Below are 11,759 nucleotides of genomic sequence, written 5' to 3' on the forward strand. Positions count from 1 at the left end.
CTGTGGGACCTCAAATAAAAATAGTCATCAGAGAGAACATCTCCACCACCACCACCAGCTGCAAGAAGGACAAGCTTACAGGGCAAAACAAGGACCAGAGGTGCAGCAGAGCCCTGGCATGTGCTTTCAATCACAGGACATGCAGTAGATGCAGGGGCTGAGGCTTTCAGAGAACCGGGAGGGGACAGACACTTCTGATGGATTTCAGAATTGCTTTTTGACTACAAGAACAGTAAAGGAATAGTGGCTGGTATTCCACTCCGGGGCTCAGAGTCTCATATTAAATAATGAAATTCTTGCTTCACTACTCAAGCAAACACACCCGAGAGCATTTTTCTAAAAACAAACAAAAGTGATGCAAATGCAATTTTAATGCTGGCACTCAGCCTATGAGTATACTACACCCCTTGCTTTTGCGTGGTGGCAGGCTGAAATCAGAATATATATATAGGCATACATAGCTGTTTAAGGTCAATCCTGCTGGGCTAACAGTGGGGTTTTCTCTGACCATGTATTTACCATCTATCAGTGTCATCAGTATCACCACAGGAGAATATCATCTCTTCTTTGCCATAAGTGTTTGTTGTTATCCTCTGCAGCACCGATCGATTTCCCAGTAGAGATAATAATAAATAACTCTCACAGCAGTGATACCATGCACCTGCAATTTTCCAAGAAGAAAGCATGAAGAAAGATGCCTAAGAAAAGCAGAAACTTTCTTCTTCAAAGCATCCTGTGTAATTTTGGAAAATAAACAGTGTAATTTAGGTGAAGAATTGCAAACCAGACAACCCCAAAGATTCATTAGTGCTGACGTGTCTTTTACCTCCGGGCTACCGCGTGAGTCTAGACCAGGTGAGCAGTGGCCACATGTTGTTACGACCTGACAGCCAAGGAGAGAAGAGGTGGTGGGAACACTCAGGGTTTGCATGAACGGCTGACCACAACACAGAGACCCAGCACCGAGCACTGTACGCAGGTTAAAGATCCCTTTCAACTCCCAGCGAGAAATAATCCCTTTTGATCCGGGTGGAGGAACAATTGCCCTGCTTGGGAAGCTAGCTGGCCTCGCTGTTGCCCATTCTGTGCCTATCGTATGAAAAATGAGTACAGGCAGATCTCCAGGCCGTCCAAATTGTCAGAGTTTGGGTCACTGACTTCAAAGTAATTACCATTATTTACACAGCAGAGGAGTCTGCCCAACAGGGTTCATATGCACTGAGGTCAGCCTGAAGATTTTTATGAATGTTACATATATTTCTTAAATATGACTACTGTAGATTAATTATCTCATTTTTTTAAAGTTACAAAATATGCTTCTCAAATTAATTGCGTTGGATTTTTTTTCCAGTCTCACACCGTACTAGATTTCAAACCTGGAAGTTAATTTTATAGGAATAAAGGATTTGATTTTTTACAGTGTTTTACCTCATTTTTGCTAGAAAAGTACATTTAAAGATTTTTTTTCCTGTGTATGCGTTTATTAATCTAGCCTCAAATTATGATGTTTTTGTCCTTTTCAACCTTCAGTAGCTAGGAACAGGACATACCGTGGTACTCAGGGAATTCCCAATTCGCTGCCAACTTGTACCTTTCCTCTCTAAATGACATGACCCATTCTCCCGATAGCACGTTTCCCCAACAAATGATCTGCTGGATATGAAATTGTATTAAACTGTAAGACAGAAACCTAAGACAAAGTACACCTGTCGTTGCAGATTACAAAACACAGACAGAACATCTTTTTAAACTATCTTAGGGGAAGAAAGACAGCTGCAGCCTTGTTGCATAACAACAGCCATTTTGATTGCTCCACAGCACACGAACAGCAATGAACAGACTTTGTGATTAATTAAATTAACTAATTAAAACCTCCTCCAACCTGATTTGAGCATTTAGTTAGTCAAAAGAGTTGTTTACGTCCTATACGACAAAGCAACTGGGGTTAGTATAATTAATTAAAAGTAATGGTGAATGGTTTGGAGGGTCTGGGGTTTATGTATGTTCCTTGGAGGGCTGAACAAGAGATTAAAAAAAGATTTTAAAAAGTGACAGCAGCTCGGTGTTTCCCTGACCCCAGCTTTGTGTGCGAGCTGTAATGCCCCGGTGGCTCGGGCCTGCTCGGGTGCGGGTGAGAGGAGGGACCCGAAAGCCGCGTGACAGGGCCACCAGCCAAACACCCTGCCCGTGCCACTCCTCCGAAGTACGCAGGCTGGCAGCGGCGTGTGGGTGTTTTCAGTGCCATGGGGTATCCGAAGGCAAGCAAGGGGAAGGGCCTGGGTAAACGGAGGACTTGCTTCTCCCCATGGGGAAGGCGGAGTGATGGCAGAGGCCTGGGCGGCTCGTGGTCCGCGCGGCTTGTGGTCCGCGCTGTGATCGATCTGGACACCCCCAGTCAGAGTAATCAACAGCACCACGTCTGCTTCAGGTGTCCTTCATCAAGGTGCTCCAGGATCCCTTTTCCACCTCTGCAACTGCCATTACTACTTCGTACTAGTGAGGTGCCACACATCTTTTCACCTGCTTTGAGTCTTTAAGTCTTTAACGCATACAACATGAAACAAAAAACATCTCTTCCTAGCCACAGTAGTAAGGGATTTCTTGTCATTTTCAGAGCAATTTTTCAGGAAAGAAATATTTCCTTGGTAACAGGGAGACCTATTGATCTACTGACATCCATGTCAAATAACCCGACTGACCACGCTCCCTTCCCCAGGGCTCCTTCGTTGCCGACTGCCCCACTTTTCCAGTAGTTTAAAGATCCCCAATGGGGGGATTTTGTTTAAACATTTTGTTTTGTTTAAACATCCCCAATGGGGGATCTAATCAAGTAACACACAACTTTTCCAAGTAGCATTTTTCTCTTGCAAGCACCCATCTTGCCAATTAAGTCCAATCCTTTGGTCTACCAAACGGTGGACCAAATAAATGATTATATACTTTAAGAAGATTCAGTGCTTCGGACCGGAGCTGTGAATACAATTGGCTGAAGCGCACAACTGACTTTTGCTTCAAAGAGGAAAGTTCACTCAACCAGAAGTCTGATGACTGTAATAAAGGCAAGGTAAATTTTCCCTGGGTTGAATTTTGGTTTGGAAGAAAGGCATACTGAAAGACTCGCACAGGCATGCAGAATAATTCCATAAACTGAGAAAAAACAGTTTATCGGATAAGCATCTGCATTAATTTTTTATCCAGTCTTATTCAAAAGAAATTAATGTCTTTGGTACCAACAGACTACATTAAGATTAGTTCTGAACCTTTGGAGAAGATTGTTGTGGTCGGCTGTCTGTTTCTCAGCAAAGACTGACTTCACAATGAGGAAAAGAAGACAAAAGAGCGGTTCTGTGGCAGAACAGCACACGTGCCAGCTCCGTGAGCAGGGCAGGGAGAGGGGCAGGTCCCAGGAGAAGTGAAGGCATCTCCAGCAGCCCCGCAGGGGAGGTCTGAGGTAGAGGAAGAGCAGCTCGTTCTTGAAAGGTTTGGTATGAACAGAAGAGCCTTACAGACAGTTGGCAAAATGCTTCGTGCCGAGAGCTTTTGGGCCAGGATCAGGGTCCTAGATGTCGCCTTTCCATAAAGAATACTTGAAAAAATAACAGTAGCGGTGAAGGGTATACATTGGGACAGGGATAGAGAGCTGTGATAAAATCCCAATTATCCTGTTGCCTCATTCATTTTTTTTTTCTTTGCTCTTCTTTTCCCTAAGTTTTCACTTTTTTCTCCTTCTCCCTTTCTCTCATTCACACTGTGTTTGAGAAAGTATTCCTTTCTATGGACTTCAGTGGGCTTTGGATCAAACCCTCCCATACATCTGTAGTTCATTACATTTTTTAACATACTTGCTTCACAGTCTTTGTGCCATATTTTGCTTGTTCAGAGGAAGCAACGTCAAAATTTGATTGTCTGGTCAAACTCCAAAGAAGAGCTAATACTCCACCCTTGCCAGAAATCACATGCCAGCTCAGCTCCTTCGTGCTTTAGAAAGCTAGCTTTCTCTTAGCACGGTTTTTCACTGCTGCTATGAGGCCACATTATACGATACAATAAATTGCTTGCCCCCAGAGAAAATTGTGATTACAGAAACACAGTGAATGAATTCTTTACTTCTTCAGAAAGCTGCTTCTAAAAAAAAATACAAAACAATTTTATAGAATCTGCTGTAATTGATTTGGTGCTCTTTTGTAGTAATGTATGGATTCTTTATGATTACTTGCTTTTAGGAATGCTTGCTTTTTGAACGGTGATAACTATGTTACTGTCACTACCAGTGCAGGCAAAGGAAACTCGTGGCTCTCAATCTCTTGCCCTCACGAGTCGCTCCTCCAGTATGCTGAAAGCATTAGGTGCGTTGAAATTTATGGCTCATCAAAGCCCATTCAACTTTCAGCAAGGAAGTGTTTTCTCTCCCGATTTAAACTGGTAAGTAACTACAAAGAATCAAAGGAGGAAGAATGACTCAAAATAAAGTAAAAAAACACTCAAAGATTGTTAGGACCCCATGCCAGGATTATTGACCTGAAGATAAAGTTGGCATAAAGAAATGATATACGCTTCAATGTGGCAAACAGTAAGGTTAAAAAAAAAATAAATCCCTTGCCTATGTATACAGGATGGTGGGCTAGTCTAGCCTAAAATCCATGAGTCTGAAAAAGACTTGAGGTGGATAAGGAGTCTCTGACCCGGTCCTTTGGCCAAAGACATTTAATCAACGGTTGAATGAGAAAAATCCCAAGTAAAGGTTTCATTTTTCTACAGAATTGATTACTGCTAAAATACTGTACACATTGAGACACCAACGTTGCCTGAGTCTCAGAGAAATGAAATGCCCCCAGGCATAATGTACTGGGTGTTTCTGCAGCTCTGCCAAGAAAACCTCCCCGGCAGGGGTCAGGGACGGCTCCAGCTCAGTGGATCTCAAGCAAGGGTTGTAATTAAATAGATGGGGACTTTGATACCTACTTCTTACTTTTCCTCCCCCTTCCTTTTCTTACCAGCTTTGGTATCAAAGACCTTCACCCTCTAAAGCTTATTACCTTGAACCTGGACTCAGAAGAAATGCATCCATCCCCCACAAACCCCAAGGGAAGAGGATTCTCTCTCCCTGTCTCATTACAGCTGTAACAGTACTGCTGCTGTCTCCCCTGCTTGGGTCACACTGGAAAAAAGCAGATTTCAGCGCTATCTGAGAAGGATTACAACTAGATGCTCCCCAACAATAACACTAGGATTCTCACTGACAGAAAAATACAAGCAACAGAAAATGCCCTTCAAAAGGCGCACCACAAATGAGTAGCGTAAGCAGGGGAACACACAGCCACGGAAGATGATTCTCGTGTCTGTAACAACAGAGACGTGTGTCCCCTGTGTGTGCACATCTGTTGTGCAGTCCCTCTCTGAATATTTGCTGGCAGCGTTGTAAATGTCTGAGCCACTAAGCAGATTTTATCTTCAAAACCTGTGGCCAAATTCTTAAGAACACATTAGCGTCCGTAAAATGACAGACAGGAGCGTGTGCATGCGTTTTTGTATTATCTCATCAGCTTTGCTTTTCAAGAAAAACTACGATGCCCTTGCTTAAGTATTAGTGGAAATTTGCCTGAAAAAGAGCACGAACACCAATGGATTTATTTTTTTTCCTGACCAGTATCTGCCCAGCAGTAAAAGCCTTTAACACTGGTTAATCGTGACAAAAGTACAAATTTTGCATGTTAGGGGTTGTGCCCAGAAGCCAGCAGCCCTGCCTCCTGCCTCCTGCTACAGAAGGCTGCAGCTCAGCGTTTCAATTGTTCAGCCACGTGGAGGAGAAGGAAAAATAGCTAAGCATTTCTAAACCCTAGCTTATGTCAGCTGCTGGTTTTCTGGAGAGCATCTTTTCACCTTAAAACGCAGTCCGAAATAGTAAGAGGCTGCACAGCGGAGTACCGTATACAGAGGCGCTTAATGAAACCAACAGCTGATGGGTTTAGAAAGACAAGTTGTGTGCTCGGTTTGATGATGAACACGTTGTGGACATTGGAGTAGGAGGACTTCTTACACTGGCAGCACCAGCTGGGAGCTCGCTCACCCGGTTCCCTTCCCTGACCTTAGCTAGTGACTCCTGGCATTGCCTCAGGCAGACTGATTACCTCCTGGTAACACTTAGGAAAATCAGGTGAAAGGCTTTCCAAGGCTTTTTTTTTAGGGAGAATTATCCATTAAGTGAAATGATTGAACTGGGATTAAGAGTGTTTCTAAAAATACCTTCTTGTTCAGTCACAGGTTGTTTGGCCTCGATGCATGAATTACTGGGTTAAATTATACAACGTAAGCAGGAGTTCAGAGCAGATGATCATAACAGTCCCTGCTGGGCTTAATATCCATGAATTAACCCACAGGAGGGGACAAACGCAATGAGATGGCTCATACAATTACTGGTTCTAGCTCCTGTCCCCTCTTTTCAAGATTTGTGAAGCAGCTCCCGAGCCACAGGAGCTTACAGAAGTGCATCACCCAGTGCTGGCTTAAGGCAGGGGTAAAGCCTCCACAGGACTTCACTGACTGAAGCTACGGGTACTGCTCCTTCTGTCCCAGCCAGCCAGCACGAGGCAGCTGACTGCATTTCAGGATTCACTGTACGCCTGTAATTTATTAGGCTGTCATCTCCAGAAGAAGCATTGTTGAAGAAGAATGACATAGTCCTTCCTTTTTAATTTATTGTCCCAATAAAATTAATCACTGACCTCCAGCTCCTAGAAAACTCCACAGAGGAAATCAAACTCTGAAGTTCATCCATTCTCGTCAGTGGCAAATGGAGCAAAAAGTGAATCATTGCACAGGCCTAGATGCAAAATATAAGTGACCTTGGAGCAGCAATCGAACTTTAAAAGTTCATGTTTCATAAAAAAAAAAAAAAACACATCAAAATGAGTACTTGGAAAAGGCAATATTGATTTGGAAGCTTCCACATACTTTAAAGCATTTTTCAGATGTAGTTTGCAGTTGTTCCAGGATGCAAGAATCAAGGAGGCATCCACCCAGGGCAACCATGATCTAAATAAGGGAGATGCACAGCGGCTGCTGTCACACGAATGACAATGCAGAAATCCAATCCAGCATTTGCTGTGAGTTGGGCACCCATTCAAAAGGCAGCTTCCAAGGAAGTTTATGATACATAGCCACAATCTTGTATGGGATGCCCTACATAAATCAGGGCATGCAATTGCTCTGCATGCTCCGGGCACACTTCCACCACCACTGCACTTGCAAGGAATCAGGGACAAGTGCGAAAGATTACAGAGAGTCCTGGGCTTGTGAGCTGAGCCATGCATGAACACCAGGATGGCTGGTCTTAAGCTCTCCCATCCACAAAGCTCAGTGTACAGGGCTAGGTTTGCCAGGACCTGGGAGGCTCATCCTCTCCTCCCCACGCTGTTAGCGCTGCTCAGTGAGCCACGCACACACTGTGTGAGGAACCAAGCAGCTTCTCCCATCACTCCATCGGGCAATGCTCTGCTTTGCCAACACGGATGTGCAAAGCCTCATAACTCCTCCTTATACAGGTTTTACTAGCCCATGCATGAGTGAGGAGGGTATGACATGGAAACTCAACAGCCTTAAAAAATATTCCAGCGCCTCAGTTAGTGTCAAAGAGTTTTGAAGGAAGATCAATGCCAGAAATTTGAGATCCCATCACTTATTACAGCTGAGTCCATACCAGTGCCGCACAAAGCAGTCCAAGGCTACTCAGCTAAATGAGTAGGGACTGTAATTTTCACGAGTCTGTAGAGGATATGTGGAAATCAATAACATCATCCTAACTTTGCCACTAACTTGCTACGGTTAAGTCACTTATATTCTCCATTTTCCCTTATTCCTACATGTAAAAAGACAGTTTTTATGACTGTTCTTACAGAAATACTGGAAGATTTGCTTAGCTAATGTTTTTCCAACACTGCAAGTATTAAAGTACTCAACCCCTGAATTTTATCACCAGCATGGATAGTGAGAGTGCCAGCACTTACAGCAAAGAAGGAGACAAGAAAAAGCAGTTTTAGCAGAGATGGAGCTGAGATTGAAATGCGTTCAATCTTTACAAGCCAATTACCGTGTCACAACTGCATGTTCCAGCACTCGCCTAGAAGTCCAGACACCGTGGAGTCACACAAGCTATTTGTTGCTTTTCATAAACAAGAGAGTGATTCCCTCATCTCCTCAAACACATCTCACCTTTGTTCTTACTGGTTCTTCACATACAACTTACCATTTCATATTTTAAAGTCTTTCTTCATGACAGAGAAAATGAATTAGCTCAAATGTCTTACAGAGGAGATATTTACAGATTTGGTTGATAAATGCTGTGCTTCAGACTAGTCTGGTTTTGCATGGCAGATGTACAGTCAAAAACTACCAAAATTATTATGAAGAACAGGGTAAAAAACTCGGGTAGTATAAAAGTAGTTTCAGTTGGCCTAAGATGCCTTATACTCTGAGGGTCTGGCCACGAACAAAGAGGAAGCTTGCCAAACACAGCTTTTCCTCAGCAATCGTGTATCTTTCAGAAGCCAGTCAGGTCCCAAGTAATTTCCTCTATTAAACCCAGCTCAGGTGTTCCTTCCTCTTGCAGAAGCACTGGGAAAATGTACCCAACAGCATCATACACATCTGTAAAAGCAATTTAGCTGCCCAGGACCACGACTAGTATTTCCATTTGCACACTGTACTATCAAAGAAGCTTCATACCCACCTACAGTTCATAAGGAAACACATTTTTCAAAGCCATCTGAGCTGACACCTTTATCAGAGAACACTTTCTGACTCACTGAAATCAAGATCCTGTTCAGCAATAAAAATCATTGTAAAAAATAGACTTTGTGTCTTGCCCAAGACATGAACAGGCTTCAAACAATGATGAAACACACACAGATCCCCAGCAGCCTAAACTCACAGCATGGCACGTACCAGCAGCTATCTGTACAAGAGTAAGACTATCTTATACGTGTTCATAATTTTTCTTCTTTCATTGATTCCATTGAGATTAGACTATTCGCATGAGCAAACGTACGCATTTGATCAAATAAGCTTTTATGATAAGATTACATGCTGTACCAGAGTTTGCAAAAGAGCGCTGCTACCAGAACATGCAGTGCTCTGCCATCAACTGCTATATATCTATTAACCCATTTTACCAAACAACCTTGCCCTGCAATGCTTGTACCTGTACTCTGGTTTGAAATAACATTAAACAACATGGTCCATCATTAATACTGCTCTGGCTGAAATATTTTGCGCGCCTGCAAGTGATTTAAAAAAAGTTTTAGTGGGAGAGATGTGCGGTTGATATACTGAGGGTTTTTGCTTCCCTGGAAATGCACCAGATGCTTTTATCCACTGCACCTTGAAATACATCATTTACCCACCCCTACTCAAGCCCACTCACTTTTAATTGTCATACGTGCAGCAGCGTCAGCAGCATTGGCAGGAGTGGCAAGAAACCCAGCAGAAGAAATAACATCGGCAGCAACAGCTGTGGGATCGGTGACAGCAGAACCTTCTACCCACAAAAGTCTACCTTATCTATTTTAAAAAGTGTAGGGTCAACACTTGTACCAGCTGATATAACAGAAGCCCAACATAGTAGCATTGATCTGCTCCCATCTTTTCTGACGCCAACGATACGAGAGCCATTTACTCGACCTTGGAATATCAACATTTTGACCTCAAGTTCTTTGGGCCATCACCGGGCAACCTTCTCCAAGGATCAGGCGACTATTGTCCAATTTCTATGATGACATGAGGAATAACGTTATTTGATCTCACTCTGTTTATCTTTCTCAATCCTTTTGTCTCTTGCCTGCTCCTCCTGTTACCCAGCATACAATGTGCTCCTTAAGAGATCCAGGGTGCATTGTCTCAGGGAAATAGCAATTAATTATTAAACCTGTCTCTACAGCAGCCTTCCAGGTGTTGAGACAATCTGTAAGCCAAGCACTGATGTTTATCTCTGTAACATGGCACTACTGCATGAAACATGACAGCCAAACTCCTGCACAAGTTTTGTTGTTGTTGTTTTCTTCATTCTCTTACAGTGCAAAAATGTCTTTTTGCAGAAAAAAAAAGCCTGTGGTTATATACTCCCTTCTACCCTGTTTTGGGTGAGCACACATTGCTGCACAAAACCTCTCACTGATTTTAGTACTGTACTTATCTCCTCTGCTCTGTGTGCAGTCAGGAGCCAGGAACCTTGAGCCAAGTTTAGATATGTCACCCACCACCGGCAAGGCAGCTGACTTCTTGCAGGGTTACACATCCCTACATATCATCTAGCTACTTTTAAGATTGTCCTTGGAATGGGAATAGGGTGGGCAAGGGCTGAGGATCTGCTGCTGGCAATAAGCAAAATGGTGGGGTAAGATTTTGTGTTCCAGGTATTTTCAGAGCTGCAGTGGTCAGAGGAGCTGGTGGTGAGGAGGTCTCCCGAGATCTACAGACCAGGACAGGAGGCAGCCTGAGAAGATGGCTGTACCCCAACTGTACTATGATACAGTGCCAGAATTGCCTTTAACCCCCAGCAGGAACAATGAAGAAAGCCCAAATGTCCATTTGAGCCCTATTATGCCACCATTTGAAAAAAAAAAAAAAAAAGAGGCACAAAATTAGAGCATTAAAGCCAAACATGTTTTTTACAAGGCCATGGCAGAGAAATCTATGGGGAAGTGCCAAGCCTGGAAGGATTACAGAATGACGCTGCCCCCCAAAATAGCTTTTTGGATGGGAAACACTCATTAGTACATTTTGCCTTTATTACTCTTATTATTACCTCATGGTGTGTAATAACACACTAACAAACCCTCTCAGGGAGCTAAAACTATTGTCCCAATCACTGTGCAAACACATAAAAAAGCAAGCCATTCAACAAGCACTGTTACACAAGATTCCAGGTTGAGTGTCTTGTGGCCATTTGAAGGTACAAATTTAGCTTTTTGGACACTGATTAATGCATCTCCCTTATGAATAGTTTGTTATCTCTTAAGACGCAAATACATCAGCTACCTCCCTTTCTGTCACATGGCCTAAGAGCTCCTCTCTGCTCCAGCTAGCTGCCTACTTGTACAAGACTTGTAGGAATTCAATTACTTTTGAGCCTGCTCTCCGTCAGCCAAATTGAATCAGCCAGTGTATTCAACAGTTATTTGAAGTTGTACAGAGCACGATCACCTAAGCCTCATTTCCTGAGTAAAGCAGACTGGCAATTCCGACATCTAAGAGCTGATGACTTGCAATGGATGCATGAAATAAATGGGAAAATAAGAAGAGAAGATGGTAGGAAGGCTGGAGTTAGGTAATAAGAAGCTCAGCATACTATTGTGCAAGAAAATTAACATTAGTCACAGTCCAATGCTGGCAGCTGGCGCCAGCTAGCAAGGCATTTAAAGGAAGGGTTGGAAGCAGGAGGGGGGCAGCAAGGTGGGTTCTTGCCCCAGATTTTCTCATATATATGAGGCAGCACAGAGGGAGGCATCAAAAGCACCTGAGGGAAAAGTTAACCAGGAGTAGGCGGATAAGCAGAAGTGGTTGTGTCAAATTAGCAAGGACCAGCTGCTTACCCCTGGATTGAGCTGTGCTGCTCCAAAGAGACCGACGTGCCCCCAGCCTGGCCGCTGTGGCTTGTAGGTCTTCCCTGCCCTGCCCAGGGGAGGGGGAAATGGAACCGTGTTTCCAGGTGCCTCCTTTATGAAGTCACAAAGCTTGGTGCTTCAGTACGGGAAAGGGGAGAGGAG

The sequence above is a fragment of the Anser brachyrhynchus genome, assembly GCF_964034855.1.
Source record: "Anser brachyrhynchus genome assembly, chromosome: 3".
Classification (NCBI taxonomy): Eukaryota; Metazoa; Chordata; class Aves; order Anseriformes; family Anatidae; genus Anser; species Anser brachyrhynchus.